This window comes from Fukomys damarensis, unplaced genomic scaffold (genome assembly GCF_012274545.1).
Source record: "Fukomys damarensis isolate Sample0158 unplaced genomic scaffold, DMR_v1.0_HiC HiC_scaffold_17, whole genome shotgun sequence".
NCBI classification, from domain to species: domain Eukaryota; kingdom Metazoa; phylum Chordata; class Mammalia; order Rodentia; family Bathyergidae; genus Fukomys; species Fukomys damarensis.
This window is the reverse complement of record NW_022900929.1, coordinates 82,013,793-82,027,070: the sequence shown is the minus strand read 5'-3', so window position 1 is coordinate 82,027,070 and position 13,278 is coordinate 82,013,793.

Here is a 13,278-nt window from a genome sequence, read left to right as displayed (position 1 = left end):
ATATAGGCCACTTCCAAAATTTAGCTATTGTGAGTTGCACTGCTATAAGCATGGATACGTGTGTATCACTAAAGAGATGTCTAACTCAGGAAGATATCTAAACAAGGAATAACTGAGTCAGATGGAATTTCTAGTTTTCATTTTTTGATGAATCTTCATACTGAATTCCATAGTGGTTGGAGGTTTACTTTCCAAGTAACAATCTGGAAGGATTTTTATCCCTCAGCTTTGCCAGCACTTCTTATTTCTGGATGATAGCCATTCTTTGTAGAGTAAGATCAACTCTCAAGTGTTTTAACTTGGACTGCTTTAATGGCCCGACATGTTGGACATTTGTTTATATATTTATAGGTCATTTGTATTTCTTTGAGAAATGTCTATTCATTTCAGTTCCCTCACCGCCTTTTTTCCACCCTTTTGATTGGGTCTTGCATTTTGGGAGGTCTAACTTTTTAGTTCTTTGTATATTCCAGATATTAGACTTGTATATTCTAGATATTCTTGGAGTGAGAAATAGCTGGCAACAATTTTTCACCATTCTATAGGCCTAATCTTGCTTGACTTGCTGTACAGAGGCTTTTCAATTTGATACAATTGGATTTGTTGATTCTTGATTTTAAAGTAATTCTTGAGCAATTGGAATTCTATTCAGAAAATCTGCCTGCACATGTCTTTAAGAGTTACTTCTGTCTTCCAGCATGTTGTTTCTGTTTTAATATTTAGATCTTTATTTTTACTTTAGTGTACGGTGAGAAATAAGGGTCCTAGGTTAAATGTGCTGCGTATATATAGCCACTTTTCCCAGCACTACTATCTTTCCTCCAGCAAGTTACTGTCTCCTTTGTCAAAGTTCAGATGACTAAATGTGCTTGGGGTCATTTCTGCATCCTGTATTATGTTCCACTGATACATATGTCTGTTTTTGACCAAGCTTTGCACTATAACTAGAAATCTAGGATTGTGATGCCTCCTGCTATGATCTGGTTGCCCAGGATTGATCTTTCCATTCTGAGTCTTTTGGTGGAATTGGGGGGGGGGTCTATGTAAAGGATTATATCATTTGCCAATTAGGATAGTTTAACTTCTTCCTTTCATGTATCTCTTTTATTTCTTTTCTTTCCTAATTTCTCTGACTAATGCTTAGACTACTATATTGAACAGGAGTGGTGGTAGCAGGAACTTCAGGAAGATTGTAAATCAGCCTCACCAAGATTCAGAATCTGGACAGTGGGAAATAACTTGGGGAATAAAATAAGGAGGTAGATGAATCGCTGGAACCCAGGAAGGATATGATGGGAAAATTGGAGCATACAGAGAAACTGAAGAGACTGAAAATGCAGAAAAAGGAAAGGGTAATCTGCACTTTCTCCCTGGCCCCTGGCTTGTGAGAGAAAGAGCGATCAAACCTACCTACACAGACATAGAACAGTGACTCCAGAGACCTTGAGAGAGAAACCAGTGGGACAGACCAATAGATGCTGTGCGCTACAACAGCCAGTGAGTGACTCCAGCCCCAGTGTCTGCCATGTCCCCTGGAGAGAGTGCTTTGTTGAACAACATTCTCAGAAGGGGCCACCTGAACCTGGGAATGAGAGTAGCTACAGATAGGCTTCATCTAAGAGATCCCAGTGTTATACTCCCACGGTGACTGGGTGAGGGACAGCCACAGGAGATGTCCATATGCAGGCAAGAGACACCCAGAGTATTATGAGCTAAATGATCCAGGCTCTACCACTGCAACCAGAAGTTAGGATCCAACTGAATTTCTGTGGATTTGAAAGTCCTAGAACTGGCATGGCACTCCCCTGCTAATCCTACTGGCTGCTTGCCAGTGATTATCCAGCCTAGATCTGGGCTCTGACTGCCTCCTTTGTCTACTAGTGAGAGCAGGGACATGTCTTGAATTGGACACTGCTACAAAACTGTAGACCCCAGAAGATAACCACAGGCTCAAAATCAGAATTTTTTTTCTTTTGATGTGTCTTGTTTTTTTAAATTGTTTTTGTTTTTTGTGAATAGCAGTAAATTATCACATCAGAAAAGCAGAATGAGCTCAAATAACCTAATGATGCACCTCAAAGTCATAGAAAAACAAGAATAATCTAAACCCAAAGCTAATACAGGAAGTAAATTATAAAAATTGGGGCAGAAAGTAATGAAATTGAGAGTAAAAAAACAATGCAAAGAATTGATGAAGAGTTGGTTCTTTGAAAGATTAAACAAAATAGACAGAAACTTAGCCAATCTTAGCAAAATAAAGAAGGAAAAGATCCAAATCTATGCAATTAGAAATGAAAAAGGTCAACACTGGGAAGGCTGAGGCAGGAAGAATGCCATGAATTCAAGGCTAGCTGGGAATACATAGCAAGCCTTGTCTCAAAAAATAAATAGGGCCGAGGATTTGGCTCAATGGTTCTGCCACTTGCCTCACAAGCGCAAGGGCCTGAGTTTAATCCCCAGTACCAAAAAATAAAAATAAATAAATAAAATAAAAAAATTTAAAAGTGGGTGAAAACAAAATGGATTCTGCCAAAAGCCAGAAGATTATCAGTAACCTCAGTGAGAAGTTGAACGCTAATAAAATGGAAAGTTAAGAGGAAGTGGATAAATTCCTAGGTACACATAAACTACCAAAGCTGAGCCAAGAAGATGTAAAAATTGTAAATAAGGCAATATCAATGAAATTGAAGAAGTAATAATATTTTTTTTAAATCTCAGGTCCCAACAGATTCACTGCTAAATTCTACAAGAAATTTAGAGAAGATCTGATGCATTACTCCTCAAATTCTAATGAAATTGAAAGGAAAGCAGTACTCCCAGAGTCATTCCTGGAAGAAATATTCCAAGTCAGAAAAGGACCCTGCCAAACAAGAGAACTACAGGAGATTGCTCTTTGATGAACATAGAAGCAAAAATCCTCAACAGATACTGGCAAATGGAATGCAACAAATCATCAAAAAGATTATCTGTAATGACCAAGTAGGATTCATTACAGGGATGCAAGGATGGTTTAACATATGCAAATCAAAAAAATATAATACACCACATAGACTTGACAAAAATCACGTGATCATCTCAATAGATGCAGCAAAAGCATTTGAAAAAATCCAACATACATTAATGAAAGAAAAACCCTGAAGAAAGGAATAGAAGGTCTTTATCTCAAACAGTAAAAGCCATCTGTGACAAACTAGTGGCCAACATCATACTAAATGGAGGAGAGCTGAAAGCTTTCCCTATAAAATCAGGAACAAGACAAGTATGTCTGCTACACCACTTCAGTATAGTTATGAAGGCTTTAGCTAGAGTGATCAGATAGAGAAGGGATATGGATAGGAAATAAAAAATTAAATTTGCTGATTGACATGAACCTCTACATAGAAGACCCCAAAAACTTCACCAAAATACTCCTAGAAGTACTAGTTATATTCAATAGTGAATATGTTACATCAATATTCAAAAAGCAGTGTCATTCCTGTACACCAATAACAAACTCACTGAGAGAGTAGTTAGGGAAGTAATATCCTTCATAATAGCATCAAGAAAAATGCAGTACTTAGGAATTAACCCAACCAAATAAGTAAAAGACTTCTATAATGAAAACTAGAGCTCTCTGAAAAAATGATATTGAAGAAGATATCAGAAAATGGAAAGATATCCCCTGTTCCTGTATAAGCAGAAACAATATAGTCAAAATGGCCATACTTCCAAAACTGCCACTTCATTTCATGAATGCTTTTGTTTGCAAACAATTTAGTTCAAAAACAGAAGCGTTTGGAAATTTTTGGTTTTGTTTGTGAATTCTGTATTGGCTGATGAATATGACCACAGCCATCTTTCCCACAAAAACATCAACATAGTCATCTTTTCCAGAATCATGGAATTAATTGTTTGTGGTCCAAGGTACCACTGTCTATAGGTTTAATGCGATCCCAATAAAAATAATAATAACACTCCTTACAGAAATGAAAAAAAATCCTAAAATTCATATGGAACCAGAAACATTATCCTATATAGGATAATAGCAAAAGCAATTTCTGGGCAACAAAGGCAAGCAAGGTAGTGGGGCATCACATTGCTGGACTTCAAGTTATACTACAAAGCTACAGTGATTACAAATCAAAATAACATGGTACTGGCAAAACAAACAAACAAACAAAAAAACAGACTCATGGATCAATGGAATAGAAAGAAGATACAGAAACAACTCCAGGCATACTCAGCTATGTTATCTTTGACAAAGGAGCCAAATCTCTTTACTGGAGGAAAGACAGCCTCTTCAACAAATGGTGCTGAGAAAACTAGTGATCCATATACTAACGGTTGAATCTAGACCCATATCTCTCACCATACACTAAAATCAATATGGATCAAATATCTCAACATTAGAAGTGAAGCATTTAAACTGCTGGAAGACATAAGTATAGGCAAATACTTTCTGAACAAAACCCATTTACAAGAAATAATACCAAGAATCAACAAATGGAATCACATCAAATTAAAAATCTTCTTCCCAGCAAAGGAAACCACCAACAGAGTGAAGAGATAACCTACAGAATAGGGAAAATGTTTTCCCAGCGACTCCTCAAAGGACTAATATCTAGGATATATAAAGAACTAAAATAAGAACCCCCAAATATAAGGACCCAATTAAAAATGTGCACCTGAAATGAACAGACAATTCTCAGATGAAGAAATGTAAATGGCCAATAAATACATGAAAAATCTTCAACATCACTTGCTCACTCCAGAAAGAATGGCTACCATCAAGAAATCAACCAATATGAAATGCTGATGAGGCTGTGGGAAGAAAGGAGCTCTTTTCCAAATGTTATGGGAGTATAAACTGATGAAACCTCTAAGGAAATCAATGTGGATATTACTCAAAAAATGAAAACCAGAGGTTTTGTTTGGCCTAGCTATTCCCCTTCCAGGTATCTTCCCAAAAGAGTTAAAGACATCATACCACAGTAATGTATGCATTAATGTGGTATAGCAGGGCAATTCATAATAGTTAAATCTTGGAAATACCTGAAATGTCCATCAACTGACAAATAGATAAAGAAAATGTGGTTTTTATACACAGTGGAGTACTACTGTACCATAAAGGATAAACTTGAGTCATTTATAAGAAAATAGATGCACCTTGAGACCATAATGTTATGTGAAGTAACTCAGACACACATGCTTAAATATCACATAGTTTCTCTTATATGGAAAAACTATATAATTAAAAGACATAGGGGAAAAGGTGTTGTAATCTAGCACAAACAATATATCTAAAAGTGTACCTTGAGTTAGTACAATTGTCTTATGTGTTTTATATATTCCTTGGTCTATTAGTGTGGTTTTCAATCTGCATTAGGATAGTTAACTTTGTATAGACTTACAAGATAAATGAACCCGATGCTGGAAAAAATAAAAGGGGGGTAGAGGAAAAAGGAAGATTACATGTAACTATTCTCAAAAGTGAATTTAATCATTATGTATTGCAAACACATACATGTAATAAAAGTTTTTTTAAAAAAAGGAGTAGTGATACCAGACTTCCTTGTCTAGTTTCTGATTTTAAGGAAAAGCTTTCAGTTTTCCCATTTAATTTGTTAGCGTAGGTTTGTCATCCGTGGCCTTTATTAGATTGAGATATGCTTCTTCTATAACTATTTTCTACAGGTTTTTTTTATCATGAATTGCTGTTGGATTTTATCAAAGCCTTTTTCTGCATCTATTGAAATAATCGTGTGATTTTTGTGCTTGGCTCTGTTTATGTGATCTATTACACTTATTTATTTGCATATGTTGAACCATCCTTGCATCCTTGAGATGAAACTGACTTGGTCATGATATGTGATCTTTTTAATGGTTTATTGCATTGTTTGTCAGTCCCCACTATGACTGTGTTGACTTTTACCCGATCTTTTATATTCAGCAATGTTTGTTTTATGAAGTTGGGTGTACTGGTGTTTGGTGCATATATATTTATAACTGATATCTTTTTATGTTGAATTTTCCCTTAAGCAATGTATAATAAACTTATTTGTGTGTTCTGATTAAGTGTTGGCTTGAACTCCACTTTTCTGAAAATAGGATAGGGACTCCTGCTTGTTTTTAGGATCAGTTGCATGGAATATTGTTTTCCATCCTTTGATTTTAAGCCTATGAATTTCTTTTGGGATTAAATGTGTTTCTTATGTACAACATAACTATGGTATTACTTTGTGATCCAATCAGCCAATCTATGTCTTTTGATTTGGGAATTGAGACCATTCACTTTGAGACTTATTACTGAAAGGCATTAACTTTTTCCTATCATTGCATTATTTCCGTATTGCTGATTCCTTTTTTCATTCTTCAGTTTAACTGTCAACTCTATCTGATGTATTCATTCCACCAGATGTTCTGGCATTATCTCTTTCTAGAATATACTTGATAATTTTTTCAAGTGCTAGTTTAATGGCCATGAATTTCCTTAGTTGCTCTTTGTCATGGAAAAACCTTATTTCTCCATCAATCTTGAAAGTTTTGTAGGATATATAGGTCTGGATTAGAAGCTGTTTTCTTTTAGGGCTTGAAACACTTCACTCTAAGTTCTCTTGGCCTTAAAATTTTTTGTTGAGAGGTCTGCTGTACTTCTAATCTGATTTCCTTTATAAATGATTTGTTGCTTTTCTCTAACAGCTTTTACAATTCTGTTTTGTGTTGGAATTCTGAGAGTTAGAGTATAATGTGCTGTGGAATATTTCATTTTTAATAATGCTTATTGGGTGTCTACACCTGTGTGAACTGTGTGTTAAATTCCTTCCTGATACATGGAATGTGTTCTGCTACGACCATTGCAAACAAGTTTTTAATTCCATTTGTGCATCTTATCTTTTTTAATAGTTCTGATTAGTCTTCTTTGTGTCATCTAGAAGCTGTTGAATCCATTCTCCATGATCCTTTTATTATTATTATTTCTAAGGTATCTCTGAGTACATGGCCACGTACATCAACCCTCTGGCACTCTGTCCTCCCAATTAGCTTCTGCTGCTCATAGTTTCAATATAATTTTTTATCTCCTGGATTTCCACTTGGTACCTTTTCATGAACTCTAATTCTTTGCTCATCTGATCATTCATGTTTTGTATCATTTTGTTTATCTCAACTAGCTTTTTATTATTGTCTTTTTAAGTTCATTGATCATTTTGTTTATTAAATCTCTTACCTATTTTGTTATATCACCTTTGAGCTTGCTGAGCACCTTATTGGGTTTTTTTTGTTTCTTTGTTTCCTCTTTTATCATTTCATAAAATTTGACTCTTTGGCTACTGATTTACTCCCCTATTACTGAGCCATGGATCAGCCGTAGGAGCACTGGGAGTTTTTGAAGGCATTTTTTCCTTGTTAGCTGTTTCCTCTCTGCCCACACCTTGTGCTGAGGATTGAGAGTATTAAAGTGGAAAGACTTTGTTGCTAGTATGGACATCCTTTTAGTTAGTATCTGCTTTCCAGTGATGCTTTCTGGGAGTAGCTTAGGCCTTTGCCTAAGTCTCAAGATCAGATCAATATCATTAATTTGGGGAGAGGATAATACAGTGTAATTTGCCCAGCACCCAGTCCTCTGGAAACAAACCATAGCACGTATTAGCTATAAGCCAATAATACCTACTTGTCTAATGTGTACATAATAATTGCTGACTTTTTCTCTAGGATTAAGTGTGGTACATAATTGGTTTTTAGGGTATATTAGTACCTAATTTGTCTTCAGTAATACTACTGTGGCTGATTCACATAATATTAACAAGATCACATACTTGTAGCTATCTGTAGCTCTCTCTGTAAGCCAGCCCTCAGATTACCTTAATAATATTGATAATACTAGAGTACATTCACAGAGAATTTGGATCCTGGGTAAATATAGTCAATGAATCCTCGACTCACCAAGTTTGTCAGAACTTGGACTATGGCAAAGGATTATAGCTAATCATGCCTAAAGTACATCACTGAAAAGCAACTAAAGAGACTTCTACACTGTTTTAAAAAATAAAAATAAAAGTCTTTAGACTATAAGCATCCACAAACTTCCACACAAAGTAAGACAAACAAAAAAGACCAATAAATACATGAGAAGAAAAGGCAAAAAAAAATGCCTCCAAAAACTCCCAACTCCCCCAAGCCAATCCAACGGGTACCAGAGGGCAGAATAGCATAAACTATACACCTAAATAAACTGAAAGGATGGCAAAAGAGGTTAGAAAGCAGCTCAAAGAAACACTCAGTAGGATTAGAGAATATATAACCAAACAGAATGGAAGTAATAGCCAAAAATATGCTGGAGCTTTCAGAAGACACTAATAAAAAGTTAGATGAGCTAAATAAAATAATGCAAAACATGAATTAGATTTTACCAGTTTGCCAAAATATTAGAGTGCACTAAAAGATTTCAATGAGACATCCAAGAGATTAAAAAATCACATTGAAAGTATGAGCAGTAAACCAACCAATGTGAGGACAGAATTTCAGACCTAGATGATAATGATACCTTCCAAAGACAACTTAAAAATAAGACAGCACAAAAAAAATGGATCCAAACACTGCTAGATGATGCAAAGAAAACAGATCTAAGAATAACTGGAGTAAGTAAAAAAAAAATCAGAACATAATACAAATGGTATTTTTTTTAAAAATCTGTTCATGCAAGTAATGGCAGATAATGTTCCCAAATATAGGGAAAGAAATAAACATACAGACAAGTGACATATATAGACCCTAAATAACCATGACCAAAAGAGCACATCTCCATGGCAGGAAAAAAAGTCTTAAAAACTGCTAGACAAAGGCAATGAATCATATATAAAGGTAAACCCATTCAAATTATAGCAAACTTCTCTACACAAACCTTAAAAACCAGGAGGGCTTGGAGTGAAGTAATTAAACCCCTAACAGATAAAAATTTTGAACCGTAAAGCTTGCAAATCTTTCCTTTAAAATTGATGGAGAAATAAGGTCTTCGTGACAAGTAAGTATCTCATTAAATTGAAGATACCAAACCTGCATTACCAGAAATTCTCAAGAATATCTTAGCATGGGACAATGAAGCCAGCAATACCTGTATATCAAAAAGAATTAATACACCTGGTTGGATGAGCAGCTAAGCAAAAGGGGGGGGGATGAGGAAAATAGCAACAGAAAAATAATGCAATGACAAGAATATGTCAGTACTTCCTGGTAATAACTCTCAATGTGAATGGTCTCATTTCTCCAATTACAAGACATACATTGGCAGAAGAGATTAAGAAAAACATACAATAAAATCCAGTGTACAAGAAACACATTTAATTCAAAAAGATAGATTGTCAGGCATGGTGGGTACATACCTGTAATCCCAGCACTCAGGAGGCTGAGTCAGGATGATTGCCATGATTTCAAGGCCAGGCTGGGCTACAAAGCAAGACCATGTCTCAAAAAATAAACAAATACTACTACTAATAATAATTTAAAAAAATTTTAAAGATACAGATTAAAAATAAAAGGATGGAAAACATTCCACGCAAAGATAAACCCCCAAAAAGCAGGAGTTGCTTATCCTAATTTCAGACAAAGTAGATTTCAAGCCAAGACTGGTCAGAAGAGATAAAGAATGTTATTATATATTTGTTAAGGGAACAACTCAACAGAAAGAATTAACCATTATAAACATATTCACCAAATATAAGCACACTCAATTTTATAAAATGTTAATGGAGATGAAAAATCAGAAAACACTAATACAACTGTAATACCCCACCAAATGGATAGATCAACTAGACAAAAAAAGTCAACAAAGAAATATCAAATTTAAACCAAATCTTTGAAGAAATGGATTTAATAGAGATCCAGAGAGTGTCCCATCCAACGACTAACATTCTTCTCAGCAACACATGGGACCTTCTCCAAAATAGGCCGCATACTAGTTCATAGAGCATGTTTAAGTAAATGCAAAAGAAATGAAATTATGTCATGCATATTATTGGACCACAGTGCACTAAAACTAGAAATCAGTGACAGAGGACATCACAGAAACTATACAAGCACAAGGAGATAATTAATACCCTCTTGAATAATTAGTGAGTAACAGATAAAAATTAAGAAATTAGATGGTTTTTACAAACAAACAGTAATGCTAGTATGACATATAAGAACCCATAGGACACAAGGAAAGCAATCTTAAGAGGGAAGTTTATAGCAGTGAATGCCCACATTAGGGGAAAGGTAATAAGGGAAAAGAAAAAAATATGAGAAAATGAAAAAATGGAAATAAAGTGTTGGTAAATGGGGAAGGGAGGAGGGGGTGAAGGGAGGGCAGGGACAGGGGAAAAAATGAGAACCAAGACCTGTCATGTAAAGGTACAAGATCCCAATAATGAATGTAATTGTACTGTTTGTTTGTGTTGTTTTGTTTTGTTTTTTGTACTAGGAATCAAACTTGGGACCTTGTGCTTGCAAGGCAGGCAGCGGAACCACTGGGCTAAATCCCTGGCTGTATTGATTATGGTTTTTACCCACATTATACCTACCCTTTGTGACTTTGCTCTACAAAACTTATTTTAAGAAGTGGGCTCATTTCAACACATTGGGGATCCCTCTTGTCTCTCAGGAACTATTCTTATTCCCCATTCCTATTCTCCAATAAAGTTGTCTACTCTTAACCTCTGCTTTTCCTTTGAATTCATTTTTCAACTTCAGGGAAAATTAACTTGGTGTATCTGACATCTAGCACGTTGGGATTTACATCTACCCCCCCCATATCAATATTAAATGAAAAGGTTTCTGAAAGGCAAAGGAAACAACCAACAGGGTGAAGAAACAACCTACAGATTGGGAAAATTTTTGACATTTATTCCTTGGACAAGCAACTGAAATGAAGACACTTCTCAGAAAAAGAAGTACAACTGGCCAATATATGCATGAAAAAATGTTCAACATCTGTGGCCATTACAAAAATGCAAACTAGAACAACATTGAGATTCCATGTTACTCCTGAAAGAATGGCTGTATTCAAGAAATCAAATAATAACAAATACCGAGAGAGCTATGAGGAAAAAGGAATGCTTCTACGTTGTTGGTGGGAATACAAACTAGTTCAACCACTATGGAAATCAATATGGAGATTCCTCAAAAAAACTAAAATTAGAAATTCCATTTGACCCAGTTATTCCCCTTCTAGGTATCTTCCCAAGAGTTAAAGACATCATTTTACTGTGATGCATGCACGCCCATGTTTATTGCAGCACAGCTTGGAAAAGACCTATCTATCCATTGATAGATGAGTGAATGAAGAAAATTTGATATTTACACACAAGCAAGAGTAGTTCTGCCATGAAGAAAGATAGATTTGAGTCATTTTTAGGAAAATGGATGCACTTCAAGACCATAATAAGTGAAATATCACACACACACACACAAACTTAGATGTCACATGGGTTTGTCTTACATGAAAAATTCACAATATAAATAAAGAACAAAACAAAAGATAGATAACAGGAAGTATGGAAATAGATCTTTCTCAAAGGGGAAAGAGGTCAAGGGTTGGAGGGAGTAGGAGGGAGAGGAGAGAGGGATGAAAAAAGGAATTAAGGTGTGCTATGTACATGTACCAACTCCTCAGGAAGAGAGAGAGATCATTATGTACTGTAAATGTGCTGATAAGAAATAAAAATTGAAAAACAAATTGTACCAAGAATCTGATCTTACAGATTAACTTTTATTTATTTTTTTTTATTGAGTTTATTGGTACATTTAGGGATACAGTACAGTTACATTCATTGTTGGGATCATGTACCTTTACATGGCAAGTCTTGATTCTCATTTTTTCCCCTTACCTTTGCCCTCCCTTCACCCCCTCCTCCCCTCCCCATCTACAAACACTTTATTTTCATCTTTTCATTCTCTCACATTTTTTTCTTTTCCCTTTTTGTTCTTCCCCTACGTATCACACCTTCCCTACACCTTTAGCTCCTTTCCTCCCATTTCTAAATGTCAGTAATCTTATTAGAATCTTATGCATTGTTGCAGAGTATTCACACCAGGGAAACTATTTGGTATTTACACATGTGGGACTTATTTATTTCACTTAGGAGTATATCTTCAATATGTATCCATTTTCCTATGAATGAATCTATTCTCTCGCTCTTTATGGCTGAGTAATATTCCATTTTATAGAAAAACCACAACTTCTTTATCCAGTTTCCAACGGATGGGCAAATAGGTTGTTTCCAAGATTTAGCTATTACAAACTGTGCCGCTATAAACTTTTAATTCACAGTTCCACAAATTGCAGAACTAAATGAGTCTCAGAGCATCTGCTGTTTGTTTTGGGTCAGAAATTAATGGTAATAGACACTGTTAAAGCTTAACATGAAAGTCATCCCAGCCACTGAAAGGAATCTCGGAAGACTGTATTGAATCCAGGAGATAGGGGAATCTAGGCAGATAGGGCACAGGTCCTGAAAAGTAAACTGAGATCAGGGCCTAAGTGAATTAGCATACCAAAACAGATCATCAGAGCCTGATTAAATACAAGAAACAAAAGAACAGGTCCTTAACCAAATGGGAGGCTTCCGAGGACATAAAATGCAAACAAAGTAGATTGCTTTCCAGGCCCCAAAGGCCTTTCTGCAACCAGGAGCATCCTGATTTCTGTCACTACACCTGTCCCCAGAATGGTATAAAAACCCAATAGAAAAGCAAAACAAAACAAAAACCCCTGATAGACTGAAACATCTCCGGTGTCCGCCTATGGACTACCCCTCTCTGACTAGCAGAGAGCTTCCCTTTATCCTTTCTAATAAACAAGCATTTGGCCATTCCCCACTGCTGGCTGTTTGCTGTTTTGCTGGCTTCAATATTTGTTGCCCCAAACAAACGCCAAGATCTAGTTACAGTATTATCTTTTATCATCTAGTGAAACTTCTTAAATGTTTTGATCACAAATGCTGTAAGGGTTTGCATCTGTTGGAAAAGTTATAGTACATTCTACAAAATTGATTAGGATTAGAGCAATTAGTAGCAGTCACAGGCAATTTTTTTTCTTAAATTTTGTTATCATTTCCAATTCTATAGTAGGATTTTTAGGCAAGGCCAGAGATGCATGAGTTTTTCAGTTTACCACTACGATATGTATCTTCTCACCAGCTCCACAGAAAATCTTAAAAAGAGTGCCTAGTTAGTCATCTAATATGAGGTGTACATAAAGCCATTACTGCCTTATAGTCTAGTAGGGATATGACAAGAACTCAAATATTTCAAATCAGTTAACAT